The sequence below is a fragment of the Papaver somniferum genome, chromosome 7, assembly GCF_003573695.1.
Source record: "Papaver somniferum cultivar HN1 chromosome 7, ASM357369v1, whole genome shotgun sequence".
Classification (NCBI taxonomy): domain Eukaryota; kingdom Viridiplantae; phylum Streptophyta; class Magnoliopsida; order Ranunculales; family Papaveraceae; genus Papaver; species Papaver somniferum.
Genome location: NC_039364.1, coordinates 117,726,836 through 117,751,369, shown reverse-complemented (window position 1 = coordinate 117,751,369; position 24,534 = coordinate 117,726,836).

The following is a 24,534-nucleotide window of genomic DNA, read 5'->3' as shown; positions in this document are numbered from 1 at the left end:
AAGTTTGGGGGTGATTATCATTCTCCGTGTTCTTTAACTCTTAGAAAGTCCCCTCGTGTAGGATTTGACATTTATTCCTCAACCATCTTACAAGATTATCTTCATACATGTTTTACCGAACCTAATGATGTCCTGAAAGAAGCTCAGTTGTTAGAAACCCATCCTCTGGTTGATGTGGTTAACCCAGGCTATGATACCACCGTTTTAGACGATGTAGTTCATGATCCTTTAGCCCGCAGTATGTTGGATAATTCATTATTTGATGTGCCTATCAGTGAATCTAAGGAAGTAACCATGATTAACACCTTAGTTAATGAGCCTTTATATGAAACTTTCTCTGATAATCCTTTATATGATTGTGATGATGGTTTAGAGGAAAGATTTTACGCTGAGAATATTGTTTTAGAATCTAGCGATTTAGAAACACTAGTCTTAGAAGATGATAAACTCGTAGAAATGAGTGAGGATGAACCCAACTTAGAAGAATAAATTGACCATTTCCAGGAATCTGATGATCTAGAAATTAGGGAAGTTGTGACTAGTCTTTATAGAGACACAGAAAACTCTAAGTTTGGGGGTGATTATCATTCTCCGTGTTCTTTAACTCTTAGAAAGTTCCCTCGTGTAGGACTTGACATTTATTCCTCAACCATCTTACAAGATTATCTTCATACATGTTTTACCGAACCTAATGATGTTCAGAAAGAAGCTCAGTTGTTAGAAACCCATCCTATGGTTGATGTGGTTAACCCAGGCTATGATACCACCGTTTTAGACTAGAGATACCACCGTTTTAGACGATGTAGTTCATGATCCTTTAGCCTGCAGTATGTTGGATAATTCATTATTTGATGTGCCTATCAGTGAATCTAATGAAGTAACCATGATTAACACCTTAGTTAATGAGCCTTTATATGAAACTTTCTCTGATAATCCTTTATATGATTGTGATGATGGTTTAGAGGAAAGATTTTACGCTGAGAATATTGTTTTAGAATCTAGCGATTTAGAAATACTAGTCTTAGAAGATGATAAACTCGTAGAAATGAGTGAGGATGAACCCAACTTAGAAGAATCAATTGACCATTTCCAGGAATCTGATGATCTAGAAATTAGGGAAGTTGTGACTAGTCTTTATAGAGACACAGAAAACTCTAAGTTTGGGGGTGATTATCATTCTCCGTGTTCTTTAACTCTTAGAAAGTTCCCTCGTGTAGGACTTGACATTTATTCCTCAACCATCTTACAAGATTATCTTCATACATGTTTTACCGAACCTAATGATGTCCAGAAAGAAGCTCAGTTGTTAGAAACCCATCCTATGGTTGATGTGGTTAACCCAGGCTATGATACCACCGTTTTAGACTAGAGATACCACCGTTTTAGACGATGTAGTTCATGATCCTTTAGCCTGCAGTATGTTGGATAATTCATTATTTGATGTGCCTATCAGTGAATCTAAGGAAGTAACCATGATTAACACCTTAGTTAATGAGCCTTTATATGAAACTTTCTCTGATAATCCTTTATATGATTGTGATGATGGTTTAGAGGAAAGATTTTACGCTGAGAATATTGTTTTAGAATCTAGCGATTTAGAAACACTAGTCTTAGAAGATGATAAACTCGTAGAAATGAGTGAGGATGAACCCAACTTAGAAGAATCAATTGACCATTTCCAGGAATCTGATGAGCTAGAAATTAGGGAAGTTGTGACTAGTATTTATAGAGACACAAAAAACTCTAAGTTTGGAGGTGATTATCATTCTCCGTGTTCTTTAACTCTTAGAAAGTTCCCTCGTGTAGGACTTGACATTTATTCCTCAACCATCTTACAAGATTATCTTCATACATGTTTTACCGAACCTAATGATGTCCAGAAAGAAGCTCAGTTGTTAGAAACCCATCCTCTGGTTGATGTGGTTAACCCTGGATATGATACCACCGCTTTAGACTAGAGATACCACCGTTTTAGACGATGTAGTTCATGATCCTTTAGCCTGCAATATGTTGGATAATTCATTATTTGATGTGCCTATCAGTGAATCTATGGAAGTAACCATGATTAACACCTTAGTTAATGAGCCTTTATATGAAACTTTCTCTGATAATCCTTTATATGATTGTGATGATGGTTTAGAGGAAAGATTTTACGCTGAGAATATTGTTTTAGAATCTAGCGATTTAGAAACACTAGTCTTAGAAGATGATAAACTCGTAGAAATGAGTGAGGATGAACCCAACTTAGAAGAATAAATTGACCATTTCCAGGAATCTGATGATCTAGAAATTAGGGAAGTTGTGACTAGTCTTTATAGAGACACAGAAAACTCTAAGTTTGGGGGTGATTATCATTCTCCGTGTTCTTTAACTCTTAGAAAGTCCCCTCGTGTAGGACTTGACATTTATTCCCCAACCATCTTACAAGATTATCTTCATACATGTTTTACCGAACCTAATGATGTCCAGAAAGAAGCTCAGTTGTTAGAAACCCATCCTCTGGTTGATGTGGTTAACCCAGGCTATGATACCACCGTTTTAGACGATGTAGTTCATGATCCTTTAGCCCGCAGTATGTTGGATAATTCATTATTTGATGTGCCTATCAGTGAATCTAAGGAAGTAACCATGATTAACACCTTAGTTAATGAGCCTTTATATGAAACTTTCTCTGATAATCCTTTATATGATTGTGATGATGGTTTAGAGGAAAGATTTTACGCTGAGAATATTGTTTTAGAATCTAGCAATTTAGAAACACTAGTCTTAGAAGATGATAAACTCGTAGAAATGAGTGAGGATGAACCCAACTTAGAAGATCAATTGACCATTTCCAGGAATCTGATGATCTAGAAATTAGGGAAGTTGTGACTAGTCTTTATAGAGACACAAAAAACTCTAAGTTTGGAGGTGATTATCATTCTCCGTGTTCTTTAACTCTTAGAAAGTTCCCTCGTGTAGGACTTGACATTTATTCCTCAACCATCTTACAAGATTATCTTCATACATGTTTTACCGAACCTAATGATGTCCAGAAAGAAGCTCAGTTGTTAGAAACCCATCCTCTGGTTGATGTGGTTAACCCTGGATATGATACCACCGCTTTAGACTAGAGATACCACCGTTTTAGACGATGTAGTTCATGATCCTTTAGCCTGCAATATGTTGGATAATTCATTATTTGATGTGCCTATCAGTGAATCTATGGAAGTAACCATGATTAACACCTTAGTTAATGAGCCTTTATATGAAACTTTCTCTGATAATCCTTTATATGATTGTGATGATGGTTTAGAGGAAAGATTTTACGCTGAGAATATTGTTTTAGAATCTAGTGATTTAGAAACACTAGTCTTAGAAGATGATAAACTCGTAGAAATGAGTGAGGATGAACCCAACTTAGAAGAATAAATTGACCATTTCCAGGAATCTGATGATCTAGAAATTAGGGAAGTTGTGACTAGTCTTTATAGAGACACAGAAAACTCTAAGTTTGGGGGTGATTATCATTCTCCGTGTTCTTTAACTCTTAGAAAGTTCCCTCGTGTAGGACTTGACATTTATTCCTCAACCATCTTACAAGATTATCTTCATACATGTTTTACCGAACCTAATGATGTCCAGAAAGAAGCTCAGTTGTTAGAAACCCATCCTCTGGTTGATGTGGTTAACCCAGGCTATGATACCACTGTTTTAGACGATGTAGTTCATGATCCTTTAGCCTGCAGTATGTTGGATAATTCATTATTTGATGTGCCTATCAGTGAATCTAAGGAAGTAACCATGATTAACACCTTAGTTAATGAGCCTTTATATGAAACTTTCTCTGATAATCCTTTATATGATTGTGATGATGGTTTAGAGGAAAGATTTTACGCTAAGAATATTGTTTTAGAATCTAGCGATTTAGAAACACTAGTCTTAGAAGATGATAAACTCGTAGAAATGAGTGAGGATGAACCCAACTTAGAAGAATAAATTGACCATTTCCAGGAATCTGATGATCTAGAAATTAGGGAAGTTGTGACTAGTCTTTATAGAGACACAGAAAACTCTAAGTTTGGGGGTGATTATCATTCTCCGTGTTCTTTAACTCTTAGAAAGTTCCCTCGTGTAGGACTTGACATTTATTCCCCAACCATCTTACAAGATTATCTTCATACATGTTTTACCGAACCTAATGATGTCCAGAAAGAAGCTCAGTTGTTAGAAACCCATCCTCTGGTTGATGTGGTTAACCCAGGCTATGATACCACCGTTTTAGACGATGTAGTTCATGATCCTTTAGCCTGCAGTATGTTGGATAATTCATTATTTGATGTGCCTATCAGTGAATCTAAGGAAGTAACCATGATTAACACCTTAGTTAATGAGCCTTTATATGAAACTTTCTCTGATAATCCTTTATATGATTGTGATGATGGTTTAGAGGAAAGAGTTTACGCTGAGAATATTGTTTTAGAATCTAGAAATTTAGAAACACTAGTCTTAGAAGATGATAAACTCGTAGAAATGAGTGAGGATGAACCCAACTTAGAAGATCAATTGACCATATCCAGGAATCTGATGATCTATAAATTAGGGAAGTTGTGACTAGTCTTTATAGAGACACAGAAAACTCTAAGTTTGGGGGTGATTATCATTCTCCGTGTTCTTTAACTCTTAGAAAGTTCCCTCGTGTAGGACTTGACATTTATTCCTCAACCATCTTACAAGATTATCTTCATACATGTTTTACCGAACCTAATGATGTCCAGAAAGAAGCTCAATTGTTAGAAACCTATCCTCTGGTTGATGTGGTTAACCCAGGCTATGATACCACCATTTTAGACGATGTAGTTCATGATCCTTTAGCCTGCAGTATGTTGGATAATTCATTATTTGATGTGCTTATCAGTGAATCTAAGGAAGTAACCATGATTAACACCTTAGTTAATGAGCCTTTATATGAAACTTTCTCTGATAATCCTTTATATGATTGTGATGATGGTTTAGAGGAAAGAGTTTACGCTGAGAATATTGTTTTAGAATCTAGCGATTTAGAAACACTAGTCTTAGAAGATGATAAACTCGTAGAAATGAGTGAGGATGAACCCAACTTAGAAGAATCAATTGACCATTTCCAGGAATCTGATGATCTAGAAATTAGGGAAGTTGTGACTAGTCTTTATAGAGACACAGAAAACTCTAAGTTTGGGGGTGATTATCATTCTCCGTGTTCTTTAACTCTTAGAAAGTTCCCTCGTGTAGGACTTGACATTTATTCCTCAACCATCTTACAAGATTATCTTCATACATGTTTTACCGAACCTAATGATGTCCAGAAAGAAGCTCAGTTGTTAGAAACCCATCCTATGGTTGATGTGGTTAACCCAGGCTATGATACCACAGTTTTAGACTAGAGATACCACCGTTTTAGACGATGTAGTTCATGATCCTTTAGCATGCAGTATGTTGGATAATTCATTATTTGATGTGCCTATCAGTGAATCTAAGGAAGTAACCATGATTAACACCTTAGTTAATGAGCCTTTATATGAAACTTTCTCTGATAATCCTTTATATGATTGTGATGATGGTTTAGAGGAAAGATTTTACGCTGAGAATATTGTTTTAGAATCTAGCGATTTAGAAACACTAGTCTTAGAAGATGATAAACTCGTAGAAATGAGTGAGGATGAACCCAACTTAGAAGAATCAATTGACCATTTCCAGGAATCTGATGAGCTAGAAATTAGGGAAGTTGTGACTAGTCTTTATAGAGACACAAAAAACTCTAAGTTTGGAGGTGATTATCATTCTCCGTGTTCTTTAACTCTTAGAAAGTTCCCTCGTGTAGGACTTGACATTTATTCCTCAACCATCTTACAAGATTATCTTCATACATGTTTTACCGAACCTAATGATGTCCAGAAAGAAGCTCAGTTGTTAGAAACCCATCCTCTGGTTGATGTGGTTAACCCTGGATATGATACCACCGCTTTAGACTAGAGATACCACCGTTTTAGACGATGTAGTTCATGATCCTTTAGCCTGCAATATGTTGGATAATTCATTATTTGATGTGCCTATCAGTGAATCTATGGAAGTAACCATGATTAACACCTTAGTTAATGAGCCTTTATATGAAACTTTCTCTGATAATCCTTTATATGATTGTGATGATGGTTTAGAGGAAAGATTTTACGCTGAGAATATTGTTTTAGAATCTAGTGATTTAGAAACACTAGTCTTAGAAGATGATAAACTCGTAGAAATGAGTGAGGATGAACCCAACTTAGAAGAATAAATTGACCATTTCCAGGAATCTGATGATCTAGAAATTAGGGAAGTTGTGACTAGTCTTTATAGAGACACAGAAAACTCTAAGTTTGGGGGTGATTATCATTCTCCGTGTTCTTTAACTCTTAGAAAGTTCCCTCGTGTAGGACTTGACATTTATTCCTCAACCATCTTACAAGATTATCTTCATACATGTTTTACCGAACCTAATGATGTCCAGAAAGAAGCTCAGTTGTTAGAAACCCATCCTCTAGTTGATGTGGTTAACCCAGGCTATGATACCACCGTTTTAGACGATGTAGTTCATGATCCTTTAGCCTGCAGTATGTTGGATAATTCATTATTTGATGTGCCTATCAGTGAATCTAAGGAAGTAACCATGATTAACACCTTAGTTAATGAGCCTTTATATGAAACTTTCTCTGATAATCCTTTATATGATTGTGATGATGGTTTAGAGGAAAGAGTTTACGCTGAGAATATTGTTTTAGAATCTAGAAATTTAGAAACACTAGTCTTAGAAGATGATAAACTCGTAGAAATGAGTGAGGATGAACCCAACTTAGAAGATCAATTGACCATATCCAGGAATCTGATGATCTATAAATTAGGGAAGTTGTGACTAGTCTTTATAGAGACACAGAAAACTCTAAGTTTGGGGGTGATTATCATTCTCCGTGTTCTTTAACTCTTAGAAAGTTCCCTCATGTAGGACTTGACATTTATGCCTCAACCATCTTACAAGATTATCTTCATACATGTTTTACCGAACCTAATGATGTCCAGAAAGAAACTCAGTTGTTAGAAACCCATCCAAGTTCAAATTCCTAACTGGGATGCACGTACCTACACAACTTTTGTCATGGCAGAAGATGATGATTACGACCAACGGAGGGAATCAGATGTTGAGGGGGATTCTGATGAAGAAACGGTGGATTTAGATGAGAGTCATGATGACATTGTACAATCATATGATGATGATGGTGGAGATATGCTCCACACTGCTAGATTTGAAGACTTAACAGGTAATGTGCGAAACCTTGTACTTACTTGTTTCTACTTAAACATCACATGGTTTCATATGTTGCCTCGGTTATTTCCAGAGTCAGAAGATTCTGAAAATGATGATTTGGAGGTGTTAGAAGAAAAAGAATTGGAAAATGCTCAAGAAGCAGAAAAGAAGCCACAGCAAGAAGACTCTACAAAAGTGATCATAAAAGAGAGGGGAATGACAAGAATGTTGAAGCTGCATAAAGACTTCTCGATAAAAGATGCCAAAAGAAGGGATATTGAATTTGACAAAATATTCCGGCCTATTGGTAACCATAGAATTGAATTCAGTAGTTACCTAGGCTATTTGGTTCGTGATATGGTTGGCATAAAACATTTATGTTGGAAGGAAGTCCCTTCAACAACAAAAGAAAATATGTGGGAGAAAATTCTGGTATGCATATGCGGTTACCAATTCGTCGTTTTTGTTGTCTAACTGTGAGTCTGTGATTAACATACATTAGATGTTATTGCAGCTTCATTATGAGGTGCCCCTTGAGCTGAAGCGAGTGGTCATGAAGCATCTACCTGTTCAGATGCGGGACTTCAGAAGGAAATTGTACAACAATCATATAAAACCCTTCCTGGAAATGCCGCACAAACTAAGAACTTTCCCCAAAAAGTACGAAACGGTAATGGACCAAGAGAACTGGGACAATTACCTTAATCATGTACTAAAATCGGCTATATTTAAGGTATGGAATACACATTGCTTTTTCTATTTCTCTAGGAGAGTCTCTCAAGAGTTTCAATGAGTCAACTCGGAAGTTATTTATGAAAGAGACTTATAATATTCTTCTCCCAGAAGAGTCCGTAGAGCGATCAACTAAGATATCTCTAGAAGAGACCCTCAAGCAATTTACTGAGAGTACAAATAGGATTGTGGAAAAACTTGCTCAGGATAGTCTTAATTTCCAGTGTAGTTTTCCCAATACCACCCTCGAAAATAAGGATAGTTTTTATTCACATAATCAAGATGACGAGGTTAGAATTGGTAACACTACTTGTTTTGATAATCGTTTTCATGTTATTATAGTTATGATTATGATGAGGATAATATTGATGAAGAACATGAAATATGTAGGCGTAGTGATCAGGAATTTGTTACTCCGATTGAGATTTATAATGATAGTGTTGTTTCTAGTTAAATCCAAATAATTTTAATATTTATTCACCTATTCAAAAGGATGAGGATTTGACTAGAGATACCACCGTTTTAGACGACGTAGTTCATGATCCTTTAGCCTGCAGTATGTTGGATAATCTATTATTTGATGTGCCTATCAGTGAATCGGAGGAAGTAACTATGATTAACACCTTAGTTAATGAGCCTTTACTAGAAACTTTCGCTGGTAATCCTTTATATGATTGTGATGATGGTTTAGAGAAAAGAGTTTACCCTGAGAATAATGTTTTAGAGTCTAGCGATTTAGAAACACTAATCTTAGAAGACCATAAACTCGTAGAGATGAGCGAGGATGAACCATACTTAGAAGAATCAATTGACCATTTTCAGGAATCTGATGACCTGGAAATTAGGGAAGTTGTGACTAGTCTTTCTAGAGACACAGAAAACTCTAAGTTTGGGGGTAATTCTCTGTGTGCTTTAACTATTAGAAAGTTCCCTCGTGTAGGACTTGATATTTGTGCCTCAACTATCTTACAAGATTATCTTCATACACATTTTACCGAACCTAATGATGTCCAGAAAGAAGCTCAGTTGTTAGAAACCCATCCTCTGGTTGATGTGGTTTACCCAGGCGATAATACCCAAATTGACTTTGTTTTCCCGCCAAAAACTTTTTTTCCAATTGTGGGAACTTATGATTTTCAGATGTGTCGGTTATTAAGTTTTGAGACTGAACCTAATTACTTTAGGAGAATAGGGTCGACACATTTTCTTAAGGAAGACCGCCTCTTTCATTATGGTCAACTGTGTGAGTCAAATCTGATTGACTTAGAGGATCCCCAGTTATTCAGGCTTTTGTTATGCGCTTCTAAGTTCTTACTTGAGTATTTCCAGACTCTTCAGCTTGATATTCAGAATGCCTTTGAGGAAATCCAACCAATGAAAGCTTTTTATCTAGACCCTGTTATAGAACCTGAACATGAACCACAACTAGATATAATTGTCTTAAACATGAAACTAGACAAGGGTGTGCTTTATTTGCTAATTTTCTTGGGATGTTGCGGATTCCTTTTACTTGTGATAGCCTTATTTGGTTTTGGTGATCCACAGTTATTCCGGCTATTACTTTATGATTCTTAGAGGTGATTAATTCCTTTTGATGTCTGGCTGAAGACTTTAAACTTAGCACTTCTTGAGAGGTAACCCATGCTCATGCAACACGGTAATATCTTTCCTTAACTGTTTTTCTTCAAGTGGTAACAGTTTCTCCTTGTTCATGCTTTTAATTTTATCTTTAGAACATTGAGGACAATGTTAGATTTAAGTTTGGGGGTATGGGAGAAACTTTTTAGTTGCAGTATAAATAAACTCCAGAGCCTAGAAATTTATGCCTGTTAAGGATAGCACTAACCTATCTAAGTGGATGGAAACATCTTGGTTGTAGGAGTTGAGGAACCAATCTGATTAGATGGAAACATCTAAAGAGTCTATTCATAAAAGCACAGAGCTCAGGTGTTAGAATTAAAATAAACATGGTAGTTTCGCCATATCTCGTTGAATCCTAATCCTTCTGTTTTTATTTTTTAAGTGATTTGGTGGGGCACACGATTCAAGTTGTTACCTTTGTTAGGGTGAAATAGGGTGATTGAGATACCAAAACAAAGGTTAAGACCAAACCATCAGACCAACCGGAATAAATTCAATAAAGTCGACCACTGGTGCCCTTGTATATGCCGGTTGTGTTTACCTAGATTTAGGTTTATCGACCACTGGTCCCCTTGTATATGCCAGTTGTGTTGATATTAGTCAGACTGATATCTCAGTCCATTAGGATAGGTCCATCTTGGCAGAGGCCTTCAGACAGATATGGGAAACATCGTTCACTTTAAACCATCTATCTTTTCTCTTTATCCATCTTCTTAATCTTTCCATGTGATTGGTTGACTCCGGTTATGATGTACAGAAACTATCTGAGTAGAGCTCTGTCACTTTATATGAATTTTAGTATGCTTGAGTGCAAACTAGTGTACAACAATTGGAATTTCGCATCAGGGTACTTCCTCCTATAATCAATGATTGTATTCCAACCAAGGAGATTCTTTAGTGCCTTCCAAGGTTCTGCATAGATAGCTAGGGTTTGGAGTAAAGGTTTTGTGGGTACACCTCTGGTAAACCCTCCCGAGACTATAAATCGGTCACTAGGGCCACCTAGTGAGTTTGAATTTTCTTTTCTAGAATAAATTTGCTCGAGGACTAGCAAATAATAAGTTTGGGGGTATTTGATAGACACATTTTTGTGTCTAATTTGATCTCAATACTATATATTGTTGGCACTCGATTTTGTACTTATTATGGTGTTTTTCGTGTTTGTAGGTATTGGGAAATAAACATTTTTGGAAAATTCGGCTCGAAAAGTTGCTAAAGGCACCCAGAGGACACATGTTATTTGGACTCGCAGTTTTGGATATGGGGTATCCTATTACTATGGGGCACCCAATTACTAAGGGGCACACTAGCTGTTATTTACACCCCATAAGGCAAATTCTAAAGGTACGCCCATACAGGATTAGGGGGAGGCCATCTTCTCCATTTGAATTATATTTTTGGCGGGAAAATATTGCAGCATACGACCAGAATTAGGGTTCGGATTTTGAAGGTGTTCCAGTGCGATTCAATGGCTGAAATTCTTTGGGAAGTTCTGTTTGAGCATAACAAAGATGGTATGGGCTTTAGAATCAATTAGATTTGGCTGGATGATCAGTTCGAAGTAAAACAGGGAAGACACAGAAACTAGCTTTCACCAGCGATGATTTCTGACATGATTTCGAGAGAGTCTGTGTTGGACTTTCTCTCGGATTTTGTTTGATTTGGGCTTGTTTTATCCAAACAGGGATGGTAATGAGATTTGATTCGACAAAATGAGTTGGTTACGTGGATTTGGGTGAATCAGAGCACGAGAATATCTCGTGATGTCTCTCTCCTTCCCCGTGTATAACTGAATGATGGCGTGTGATCGGAGAGAGTTTCACTCAATCTTTGGCGTGATAGTAACATGTTTGGAAAGTTTCAGCTGCCACAGACGCATAAGAGAGAATAATAAGAGATTATTTCCTTAACAACGTAGGCGAGAATCATAACAAGTAATGGAGGATTATGTGTTGTTATTATGAGTTGTTCTTGGTGCTGTCGAGTATATATAGCCTGCTGGTATGTTTTAGAGAGGATGGAGAGTTAGGGGTTAGAACAGAGAGCAACAAAGTGTAGAAATTAGAGTTGCAGAGAGTTGCTGCTGCTGCCATTAGAGAAGAACACGAAGAACAATAGACTGCAAGTAGCAGTCGTTTTCTAGTGTCTTAAAACTGTTTCGTTTTCTTCCAGAAAAAAGATTGTTGCTTCTGCGACTGTTTTGTGCTATAATTTTGTAATTGCAACATTTGTAACACCCGCGTACCATTGCAAATCTCTGTTTTCTACTATTTTTCCAATAAAAACACCATTTGAGCTATGAGTTATCTTTTTGAATGTGTTTTCACCATGTGGAGCTAGACCCCAACACTGGGACGACGGAGGAAGCTGTATTTCATCTTTGGGGTAATTTAATTAATTCCTTATTTACTTTTTGCACCGATTTTAAATGATTTATGATTTTTATTAATCAGTTGTTATCTTGTTAGATAGTGTATGCTTAGTCTTAGGTGCTTTAGATACACTATGCTTGTAATTTACAATTGATGTTTTACGAAATCTATTTTGGCAAAGAATAGAGTTATTGTTTCTTTTGTTTTGAGCTATAAATGTCTAGGATTAATTTATGAACCCCATGAACATGAAAAGCAGTGGAATCCCGAGTCCCGGTCTCTCTTCATCTTGTGACAAAATTTGTATATATATTTTCTTATTTGTAGTATTTTTATTTTATTAAAACTTAAAATCAATCCAACAAAGTCCGAGTGAACGACAACCTTTCTTACCACTATTAAAATTCGATCATCTAGCAATGGAGATGGACACGAAATCAACCGATTCACGACTCGATCAAACAAGTATTCAAATCATAAGAAAATATCAATAGTGAATCATAAACTATAAAGCATGGAGACAAAACTAATTTATTGAACAAAAACTCATGTTTGGAAATCCAACTAATCCATAACCAATGATAAGATTAACTACTCATGTTAATGGAGTTCATAACAAGGATAAAGAGAAAACTCATGTTTCTAAACCCTAGAACAAAAATCGAAGAAGAGATTAGATTATCCATAGAATAGGACCCTAGAGAGTTTATATAACCTCCCCTCCTGTGTGTATCGGTTTTCCTCAGATGAGACTTAAAAATCTCGACCAAGCCTGACCACTTCCATCTCACTAGCAGCCACGGCCCAGTCAATACCGGCCCATGTAGATCACTAAGCCTGTCAGTCTTGTGGAACTGACAAGGCATTCAGCTCTAGCACCACCAGCTTCATCTTCATTCATGTAAACCAGCTCATGACCTGACTGCAGTTTCATTTTAATCCCCAGCTGCAACTCCACCAAAATTGCACATCAACAACAGTTGCATCACTTGACCCCAACTGCAGTTCTTCTTCATCCATGAAATCCACCAGTAACAGCTCCTTTTCGGCAGAATCACGTCCTAACATACATCTAAACCAACTTCATTACCATACTAACAGAGCCACATACTCCTTCTACCAAGCATCACCAGAGCCATATCCTACCATTCCTGAGTCTTGCAATTCAGTTCTTGCATCACACAACTAACTCAAAACATCCTTCCCTGCCAAATATAGATCAAGCCATAAATAACTCCATCACTGCAGTCTTTTCTGCTGCAGTCTCAATTCACAACTGCGGCTAGCCATTTCTCGCACAACTCGTCATTGCCCCAGTCCGTTGCAGGTGCAAGACTGAACGTAACCTCGAGTACTACCACCCATAACAGCAACAAGCCATCTCCAATTTCTGATGAACTCCAGCAATTCAGACCTGCAATTCCATTTCAATTTCAATTCAACTGTATCTTCTTAGTCATCACCAACACCACTTCTCAGTCACTTAACTCCATTGCACCCAGCTAAAACCCTTTAGCATAACCACAGAACTCAGCCATAACTCCACCTGCAGGTTCTGTTCCATTCCAGTCACCACCAGTGCCTCACTGCAACTGCACTTCACTACTCCTCTTGCAAACAACTCCAACTAATCTTGAATCAGTATATCGCTGCCAGCAAACAAATCAATAGCACAAACTCCACCTGCAGATCCCATCTAACTTCCATTCCGTAGCTCAGTGTATGTAATTCAGCTCAAACCTGATTTCAGCAGTGCATGGCCCTTCCCATTCCTGCAACACCATTCTCAGCTAATCGTAGCTACACGACACCATTTCCTTCTCTCCCTGCATACAACAAACACCATCTCCTCTCTGGACATCACCTGAATCAACAAAAACCATTATCACTGCATTCTGCAACTCAGCCGAATAACAGAAATGCCACCTGTGATACAACTGCAGCATGCCTGCAATTTAGCTCATTGTAGTGCCAAATCCATAACCTGAGCAGCAGCTCAACCTTCCCTTACCAGCACAACATCTGCAAATCAACCAAAACCAACTGGTGCTCATCTCAGTTCGCCTGCAATTCCAGCCCCAATACCTCCTGCAGTTTCAGCTCAGCCTGAGTCCCTGACTGCAATCTTGCATTCAACACCAGTAGTTCCCATCTGTTACCATCACCTCCCACCTGCACCCAGATTCAGACCAAACCCATTCTCCTTTGTTTCAGTTCGATGCACCATCATACACGAGCAACATCTGTAACTATACATTCCTCAGCCCTGACTTCATCCAATCTCTGCAATTCAAGCCCTTTATAGTTATCCATGGCTTCACTGTGAACAAAATGGCATCAATTCCAACACAGCATCCTTCTTTTCAGCTACACACAACCAATGCTTCACCCTGCAAATTCTTGAGTCAACACATAACGTCACGAGTTTACAATCACTCTACAGCTTCATCACCACCAAACCCTTGAATCATACAGCCCATCTTCTCTGAATCAAACCAAATCTTTCCTTGTTCAACTGGAACTCAAATCCAAGTTAAACCCATCTCCTAACTCTTCACAAACTCTTCGAAACTTTCTTCAATCTTAAATCTGAGAACACCCATCTACTTCTCTTAAATCAAGCTCAACCAATCTTCTAATTCTTCCCCAATTTGCTCTCAACTTCGACCTCTCACTTCGACAACGATAACTCAACTACTACAAACCCATATCGATCTTGATTTTGCCGGCGAGAATGACTCTGGTAGCAACGGCAACAAGCCCTTGTGAAGGCTCTGATTATTAGGTCGCAGCAAGGTAAGAAAAGAGGAACTGGTCCTCTGAAAGGAAACCTGACCTAGTTTCTAGGTTAACTTGTGAAGTGTTGATATAAGAATCCATGATGCATGATAAGGGCCACCTCCATTCAACTATCAATCTTGGAAGACTGACAGTGTATTTTCCTGCGTAATTCTTGTACTGTCAGTTCTAGGGAACTAACAAGATTTTTGCACATAACTTTCTCATACGACGCTGGAATAAACTAATTCGTTCGCCACTGACTTCGACTTTTCGTTCTCTTCAAGGTGATGAGAAGAAATCCTAGATTTGAGTGAGTTTCACTTCTTATTGCTCCAATAACTCCAAAGTACCTAATAACTCAAAACGAAACATAAGATACATAATTTACATGAAAACTCGCAAAGAAAGCATAAATACTAGATATAAAATTAGGTGTTTTAGACACCTATCAAATTCCCACACACTTAGACTTTGCTAGTCCTCGAGCAAATCAAACAAAACAAATTCTAAAATATACATACAACTCCGTGTCGCTGAGGATACAGTTATTCTTAGCATGAATAACAGGCCTTTAAACCCCTAGGTGTCCCTAGTGGACGAGTTATAGTCTCGTGAAGGTTTACTAGAGTTTTACCCACAAAACTTACTTTTCCAACTTACAAGTTCTCCGAAATGATAGCATCCAACGCGCTAAGAAGACATAAAGATTCTGCACACTAGTCATAAGAAGTTAGACACATATATGAACACAATCTCATTCTTAAAAGTTGAGAGAGAAATAACCATCCCTTATTGAAAGAAATTCGGGTTTGGAGTGATCAAAAGTCTCGACTCTGCCTCACAAGAAAGGGTTTTATGAAGTTGCTCTCAATAATAAATAACTTTTTATGGGTCACACATGTGTCTAGGTAGGAATGAAGAGAGAATCCTGTGACACCTTGAATGGTAGGAAGGAAAAAACCTTCCGAATTGTTTGAAAACCCACATCTTTTATTTATTTTGAAAACCCTTTTTTCTGACAATCTCTAAGAAAGGAAATCAACCACTTAACGTAGGTGGGAATATGCTTACTTACCTTATTATCCGTTCGGCGTGCAGTTAGCAGCACTCTCACAGCATCCATAGAAACGTCTTCGGTCTTCAATCGGTGTCTTCATCTTCGTATTCGGTCTTCAACTCTTGATGATAACTCTTGAACTTCGTAGAATCTTGACAATTTGATTCTTTCCTCTAATTCCTTGTTGCTTTATTGATATTCCTTCTTTCCATTGGCTTTATTGAATGAATACAAAACCAAAAACGAACTAAAATAAACCAAATATAATACATTGAACTCTTTTTTTTTCTTTTTTTTTTTCTTTTTTTTTTACTTTTTAAATGCAAAATAAATAAAGTAAATACAAAATGAAAGCAAACAAAATATTAAAACTAATGATGAACCTAATGAACTTTTCTCTTGTCTTTTTTTTTCTTTTATTTTTTTTTGACAAGAGACCTAGCATAATGATGACCAGGTCCCAAGTTTTTTTTTTTCTTTCATTTTTTTTTTGAGACAAGAGAATATAAAATACAAATTAACAAATACGATAAAATAAAAATGCAAGTACAAAGGCCATGGTGTAAGTACTTTACCGCTTGATTCTTCACAACTTGTATGTCTTGATATCATAAACTCCTTGAACTCTCATCTTAATAATCTTCGCTCTTGTACAATAGTCTTCAACTTGTAAAAATTCTGCTCCTTGTCTTGTTGCTTTACTTGAATCTAAAACCCGTTCTTTTCTGTACCGTTACTTGTAAACCTTGAACGTCTTCAACTTTCCTTCGAATTTGTGATGCTCCTCTTGTTGATGATGATGGTGTTTCTACGGACCTGTTGGTGTAGAGAGAGATAAAGTGGATGGTGCTAACTGCGAACAAGATTACAAGTGGTATGTAAGTTAGCAATTCGATGTCATCATCATGATTGACAAAATAACACTAAAGAGATCAAAGTAGTGCTTCTATTGGTGGGAGGTTGGGTAGCTCACCATTCTACCCGGAGTTTACGTACGGTGACACACACTCTAAAAGCACAAATTTAGACAGGTACAAAGAATTGAAGGTCGGTGCCTCACATGATGTAACATGGGTACTCTCCACTATATGGGACCACTAATCTAATACCGAATTCAGTATGCACCTCATTTGCCACTGGCATGGTTAAATCCAACTTTAACTCTCATACAAGTAAGGAACCCGATCATGTTCTCTGTCATCTCTAAGTTCAGTCACTCTTATGAGAATCTCTATGCAATCTTAGCGACATGTATACTATGTGACCCTAAACTAACTACAAGTTGGAGTTTTTCATTCACTATTTTACACAAAAGTTGAAAAATTTACAATGCAAATACTTAACCACTCCCCCACACTTAAATTTTACATTGTCCTCAATGTAAATTGAATCGTCCAAAGAAAGTCAAGGTGGGAAATACTTCATGATCATGTGACAAGAAATCAGAAAAAGTAAATACAAGACAAGAAAAATAAAAATAAGACAAGAAATACTCATCCTATGGGTTGCCTCCCATTTAGCGCTTGGTTTAAAGTCGTCAGCCCGACTTGCACGATGAATTCCCCATACACCAATAATCTGAAAAGTTGGGGATCCTTCCATGTAACCTGTTTTGCAAATAGTAACTCCACACAAACATTAGTATAATAAAACAAAAGTGAAGCTATAGCCCAATAGAGGTTTCCACCACACTTATTCTTGTCCACACTTGGAAGTGTATAAAGAACATAAAATTCAGGAACTTCTATGGTTTCTTCTTTACAAACTTGCATAGTATGAGAATCAAATGTTTCTAATGGCGGAAATCGAGAAACAAAGTCATTCAACAATATTCTCGAAGCACATACATTCAAACCAATAAGAGGTAAAGGAGAAGAAACAATATGCAAAGGGTTAGACAAACCTTGCACAATCTCTTGTATCACATAATCCTCTTCATCCTTGAAAAACTCAAGTGAATTACTCACCTCTTTTATATCATGGTCCTCTATCAAACCTTGCAACCATTCTTCGTCCGTTTCTGCCTTAACGAAAGTCTCGACATAAACATCATCATTACAATTCTTTGCAAGCTCAATTGGGTGTTCCACAATATTGGTCAAATCGGTCACATTCTCAACACACTCGTCATCATTAGGCTCAAACCTTGTTGCAAGGAAGTTCTGTAAAACACTAGTTTCATCATAGTCATGTAACTTTTGAATAGGTGTTTGATCATTATAAAGATCAAGAGTTGAGTCAACTACACTAATGTCATCAAATATCTCCAAAGGTTGGTCCTTTTAAACACAATCATCTTCATTTTCAAACTCACCATAGTAAGAATCTTCATCGGTTTCCCATACTTTATCACGACGTCGTTTAAGTTCCATATGAATGGTCCTACTAATTTCATCAACAAGCTCTTCCGAGGCTCCATCATCTTCCAACTTGTATAATTTTTGTGTAAGTTTTCTAACGTTCACACGCTTACCACCATTGGCTACAATAGGTTCTCTTTCCCATGACTCTTCCCTTTGAATGGGTGAATGATCATAACTACGATCCGGAGTCGGGTAAGAAAAAGGGTTGCAGAAATTGTTTTGTGCGATGTTCAGTCCATTTATAGCATTCATACATCTCGGATAAAGCAAATTGGAAGTATAATTGTCCCACCTAGGTTCTTGACTTACATACCCACTACAAGGTTGTTGCTGGTATGTATGAAAATCACTATAAGCTCTTGGATATTGATCATAGCCAATAAATTGGTTCCGATCGTATTCCATAGATGGTGGGAAATCGTCATAGTGTTGAGGAGGTTGAAACCGTATCCATTGCTCCAGTATGCTCCTTCCATGTAATAATAAGTACCTGAAACAAGAGTTCTCTAACTACGTCAAAACCAGAAAATAATAAAAAGTAAAAACAAAACTAAAAATAAGAAACCAAAAAATGTGACAACCGCTGCCTCCCCGGCAGCGGCGCCAAAATTTGATCGCTGTCTTAGGCGTCAAAAATAATTACACTTTCTTACTACTCAAAATATAAATATATCAAAGGCAAGAAAGGATCGTTCCCACATAGAGGACTTAGGTTGTCGATATGCTTCGGTTTCCTATAAATAACAATGGGAGGGTTTTCTGATTTTTATATAATAAACTAAATAAAAGCAAACAATAAAGTTAACAAATCAAATCAAGGATGAGAAAGTATTGGTAACAGATTTCATATTCATTCACAAACATGTTTTCTACACAATAACTAGAATTGATATTTTAATCTCAACTTTTATCAAAGGCCCTAGGATACCTTGATCGCAAGAATATCCCGCTAATTTCCTCTTATCATCAATAAACACATTAAAAGATGCGCATATGAATTCTACCTAAGAGAATAACCTAACGTGTAAAAGAACTAATCAACTTTAATTCCCTAGATGCATTAAGTTTTATGAAATCAGGCCAATCAAAGCAATCGAACGTGTAAAAGCACTAATCCGATTTAACAAAGGTTATGACTCACATGTGACTACTAGGATGTATCACTACAAGCAATAATCACAATCATGCTACTTGTAATCAGGAATCTATCACTTTTTCATATAATAAATCCTAATCTAACAATGGAGATGAACACAAAATCAACCGATTCGCGACTCGATCAAACAAGTATTCAAATCATAAGAAAATATCAATAGTGAATCATAAACGATAAATCATGGAGACAAAACTAATTTATTGAACAAAAACTCATGTTTGGAAATCCAACTAATCCATAACCAATGATAAGATTAACTACTCATGTTAATAGAGTTCATAACAAGGATAAAGAGAAAACTCAAGTTTCTAAACCCTAGAACAAAAGTCGAAGAAGAGATTAGATTATCCATAGAATAGGACCCTAGAGAGTTTATATAACCTCCCCTCCTGTGTGTATCGGCTTTCCTCAGATGAGACTTAAAAATCTCGATCAAGCCTGACCACTTCCATCTCACTAGCAGCCACGAACCAGTCAATACATGCCCATATAGATCACTATGCCTGTCAGTCTTGTGGAACTGACAAGGCATTCATCTCTAGCACCACCAGCTTCATCTTCATTCATGTAAAACAGCTCATGGCCTGTCTGCAGTTTCATTTTAATCCCCGGCTGCAACTCCACCAAAACTGCACATCAACAACAGTTGCAGCACTTGACCCAAACTGCAATTCTTCTTCATCCATGAAATCCACCAGTAACAGCTCCTTTTCGGCAGAATCACGTCCTAACATACATCTAACCAACTTCATTACCATACCAACAGAGCCACATACTCCTTTTACCATCCATCACCAGAGCCATATCCTACCATTCCTGAGTCTTGCAATTCAGTTCTTGCATCACACAACTAACTCAAAACATCCTTCCCTGCCAAATACAGATCAAGCAATAAATAGCTCCATCACTGCAGTCTTTTCTGCTGTAGTTTCAATTCACAACTGCGGCTAGCCATTTCTCGTACAAATCGTCATTGCCCCAGTCCGTTGCAGGTGCAAGACTGAACGTAACCTCGAGTACTACCACCCATAACAACAACAATCCATCTCCAATTTCTGATGAACTCCAGCAATTCAAACCTGCGATTCCATTTCAGTTTCAATTCAACTGTATCTTCTCAGTCATCACCAACACCACTTCTCAGTCACTTCACTCCATTGCACCTAGCTAAAACCCTTTAGCATAACCACACAACTCAGCCATAACTCCACCTGCAGGTTCTGTTCCATTTCAGTCACCACCAGTGCCTCACTGCAACTGCACTTCACTACTCCTCTTGAAAACTACTCTAACTAATCTTGAATCAATATATCGCTGCCAGCAAACAAATCAATAGCACAAACTCCACCTGCAGATCCCCATCTAACTTCCATTCAGTAGCTCAGTATTTGTAATTCATCTCAAACCTGATTTCTGCAGTGCATGGCCCTTCCCATTCCTGCAACACCATTCTCAGCTAATCGTAGCTACACGACACCATTTCCTTCTCTCCCTGCATACAACAAACACCATCTCCTCTCTGGCCATCACCTGAATCAACAAAAGCCATTATCACTGCATTCTGCAACTCATCCGAATAACAAAAATGCCACATGTGATACAACTGCAGCATGCCTGCAATTTAGCTCATTGTAGTGCCAAATCCATAACCTGAGCAGCAACTCAACCTTCCCTTACCAGCACAACATCTGTAAATCAACCAAAACCAACTGGTGCTCATCTCAGTTCGCCTACAATTCCAGCCCCAATACCTTCTGCTGTTTCAGCTCATCCTGAGTCCCTGACTGCAATCTTGCATTCAACACCAGTAGTTCCCATCTGTTACCATCACCTCCACCTGCACCCAGATTCAGACCAAACCCATTCTCCTTTGTTTCAGTTCGATGCATGATAGACGCATTTATGTGTCTATTTGTTCTCATTTACATGTATTGTTAGTGCTCGTTTTTGTACTTATTTGGTTATTTTGCGCTTTTGTAGGTGTTTTTGGAGAAATAAGATTTTGCGGCGAAATGGGCTCGAAAAGTGGTATTTACACCCCGAGAGGAACTACCAGAAGCACCCCAGAAGTATGTTGGAGACACCCTAGAAATACCCCGGAGGAACCCCGAAAAAGTGCGGAAAACATCCTAGAAGAATTGCTAAAGGCACCCCTAAGTTGGATAAGGGGCACCCCATTTCAGGGCATGTACTAAAGGGACTCTCGAAATGGATAAGGGGAGGTCATCTACATAATTAAAATACAATTTTTGGCGGGAAACTGGCAGCAGCGAGGAGCAATTTTTGTGTGAGAATCTTTGGGCAGTTTTAAAGAGATTCAATTGTGGAATTCGATTGGGCTGGACTTACTAGAGAAAAACAGGGTTTGTGTGTGCGTTTGGGTCGAACATATTGGGCTAGAATGTCCGGGAGAAGTGAATCAAAGTTCAACAGGGATACGTATTCTTTCTGTTTATTTTCAAAGATTTTGTGAAGAATTTTGGGAGAGTTTTACGCTGGATAAAGATGTACCTAGTCTTGTTCAAGTCAGAGAATAGTTTGGATACGAGAGAATAACCAACAGAACTACGTGAATCAACAGGAAAGTGATTTTTCTCCAAACTGCCCGAGAAGAATAATGAGATTATTCTCAGATTTGATCGAGTTTCTAGGGAGTTGGATAGCTATAAGTAGCTGTGTTTTCATCATAGAAGGGTTAGAAACCATTAGGAGAGAGTTTAGAGGTCTGCAGAGAAGGGAGAATTGAGTTACAGAGAGTTACAGTGCTGCTGCTGCTGCTGCTCGAGGAGGAAGAAGAAGACGAAGAACAGACTAGCTAAGACAGTCGTTCTTCAACAGTCTTAAAAGTGGAACCCAGCGTCGTTGTTTTACATCACTTGAGGTGTATCGTTGATTTTCATCCCTTTCCCCTTTGTAACAGTGGCGCTGTAACACCATTACAGAGTTGCAAATTCCTGTTTCATCTTATATTCATCAATAAAAACACCTATTTTAGCCATGAATTTATCTTGTGAGTGTGTTTTTGGGATGAGGAGCTAAACCCAATCCCAGGGGTGATGGAGGAAGCCATTCTTCCAAAAGTTATGTGGTAAAATTCATTTAAATTTATTTATGCAATCCTTTTATGATTAATTGCACCGAATGAAAATTGAATAAATGATTTTTATTAATTAATTGTGTTTTCTCTTGATGAAATATGCTTGGTTTATTGCTTTTGATATTTCATGCTTGCGATTAACAATGGATGTTTTGAAAATCTGATTTAGGTAATGATTAGAATCACAATTACTTTTGATTGGAATTATAATGTCTAGAATTGCATGATAAGAATTATCATTGAATCACATGAATTTTGGTGTATGGTGAAATCCTGAACCCTGGTCTTTCCATAATATTTACTTCAGCTTTGAATTTAATTTGTTTTATCTTTATTTTCATTAAGTCTAAAAATTATTTCCTTCACAAGTCTGAAAAGAACCCAGTTTTTACCACAACTACAACAACTTTTGGAAAACCATCAAATTTTTGGCGCCGCCGACGCGGATTTGTGTTTAGGTAGCATTTTTTTAGATTTATCTTTTATTATTATTTTTATTTGTTCCTCTTTACGTTTCTTTTTGTGTCTTTGATTTACAGGTTCGAAGTGGAACACTAAGGACTTGGGAACAAAAAGCTAAAAGCTAAAAGAGAAGAAAAAAAAGACATAATTTTTTTTTAGGATTTAATTTTTATTATATATAGATTTAATTTTTTTTAGAATTTGTAAATAGGCTTTATTTTTCATAATTTTTGTAATTTTTTGGACTTTTTATTTGGACTTTATTCTGGACTTTTGGACTTTTTTTTTTAAAACCCTACGGAAGGGTTATATTAATAATAAAAAAAATATATTAAATTGTGTGCAGAGAAGGACGGTGATTACAATATCACCTCGGCCCCTCGGGTTCGCACACGACATAGGAGTCGTGGCCCGAATCGACGACAACGGTTCATCCCCCGTCTGGTACGGGAGGTAAGTCCAATCGAAACACTCGCGAATCCCCTGCAAGCGAGTTACTGTATTCCTTAAGGTGATAATTGTTTGAGGACGAACCGGACTGTCTTTATTTTCCTAGTAAAGGGCAAGGCCTGGCCTAAACAAGATAAGGGTTCGGATTTCATCACCGTTCCCTTCTTGCCCGTTTTAGGAAAACAAAACCTAACGCGAACCCAAGCTTTAAAATCTGATTAGAAAGAGACCTATAGGGTATCGAGCTTGTTAGGAAAATTTTCGAAGGATATTGGTTACCTTTTAAGCAATTTCAAAGTTCATGATGACTTCTGGGAGTTGAAACAAGCCGCCTTGTAACGCTGGTGAGGCCTTGGGTATCAAAGCTCCATTGAGCTTCCCTCGCCTCAGTTTCATCTCACATTAGCTCGGATTGATCCAGAGGGGTTGCTCAAACTGTAACGAATTCCCTTTCGAAGGATTAGAAGCTGAGAAACAATCTAAGTGGAGCCATCATGCTTTTTGTTTGCTAGAAATCTTTAGGTTTGCTTTGGTGAAGTCGAGTCAGCCTGCTGTGTGTTTGTTAGAACAACCTTCCTTGTTAGGTTTTTATTCTTTTTGAATTTTTAGTGTATGCCCGATTTTGTTAATAGGGCTTGGAAAAGAGATACTCTAGGTCGATTGATTAGCGAAAAACCTAGTAGTTCTTCTGATTAAGCAGGGAGCTCGAAGATTCTTCTTTTGAGCCCTGTTTTTGGAAACTTCAGTTTTGAGAATTTATCTCTGAGTGATAAAAGTACCCCTAGTACTCCAGTTGTGCCAACGATGGCAACTTTGAAAGATTACATGTTCCCAACTAGGACCAACCGAGCTTCATGCATTAAATTGCCAGCCACTACGGCTAATTTTGAGATAAAACCTAGTATTCTTCAGATGATCCCTATATTCTTAGGAAAAGATGATGAGAACCCTTATTTCCATATTAAGGACTTTGAGGAAATCTGTGGGACAATTAGAATAAAAGACCTTACTGATGAAGTCTTGAAACTTAAGATGTTTCCCTTTTCCTTGAGAGATAAAGCCAAGACCTGGCTGAACAACCTACCATCTGAATCCATTGAAACATGGCAAGAACTTATTGCTCCTTTCT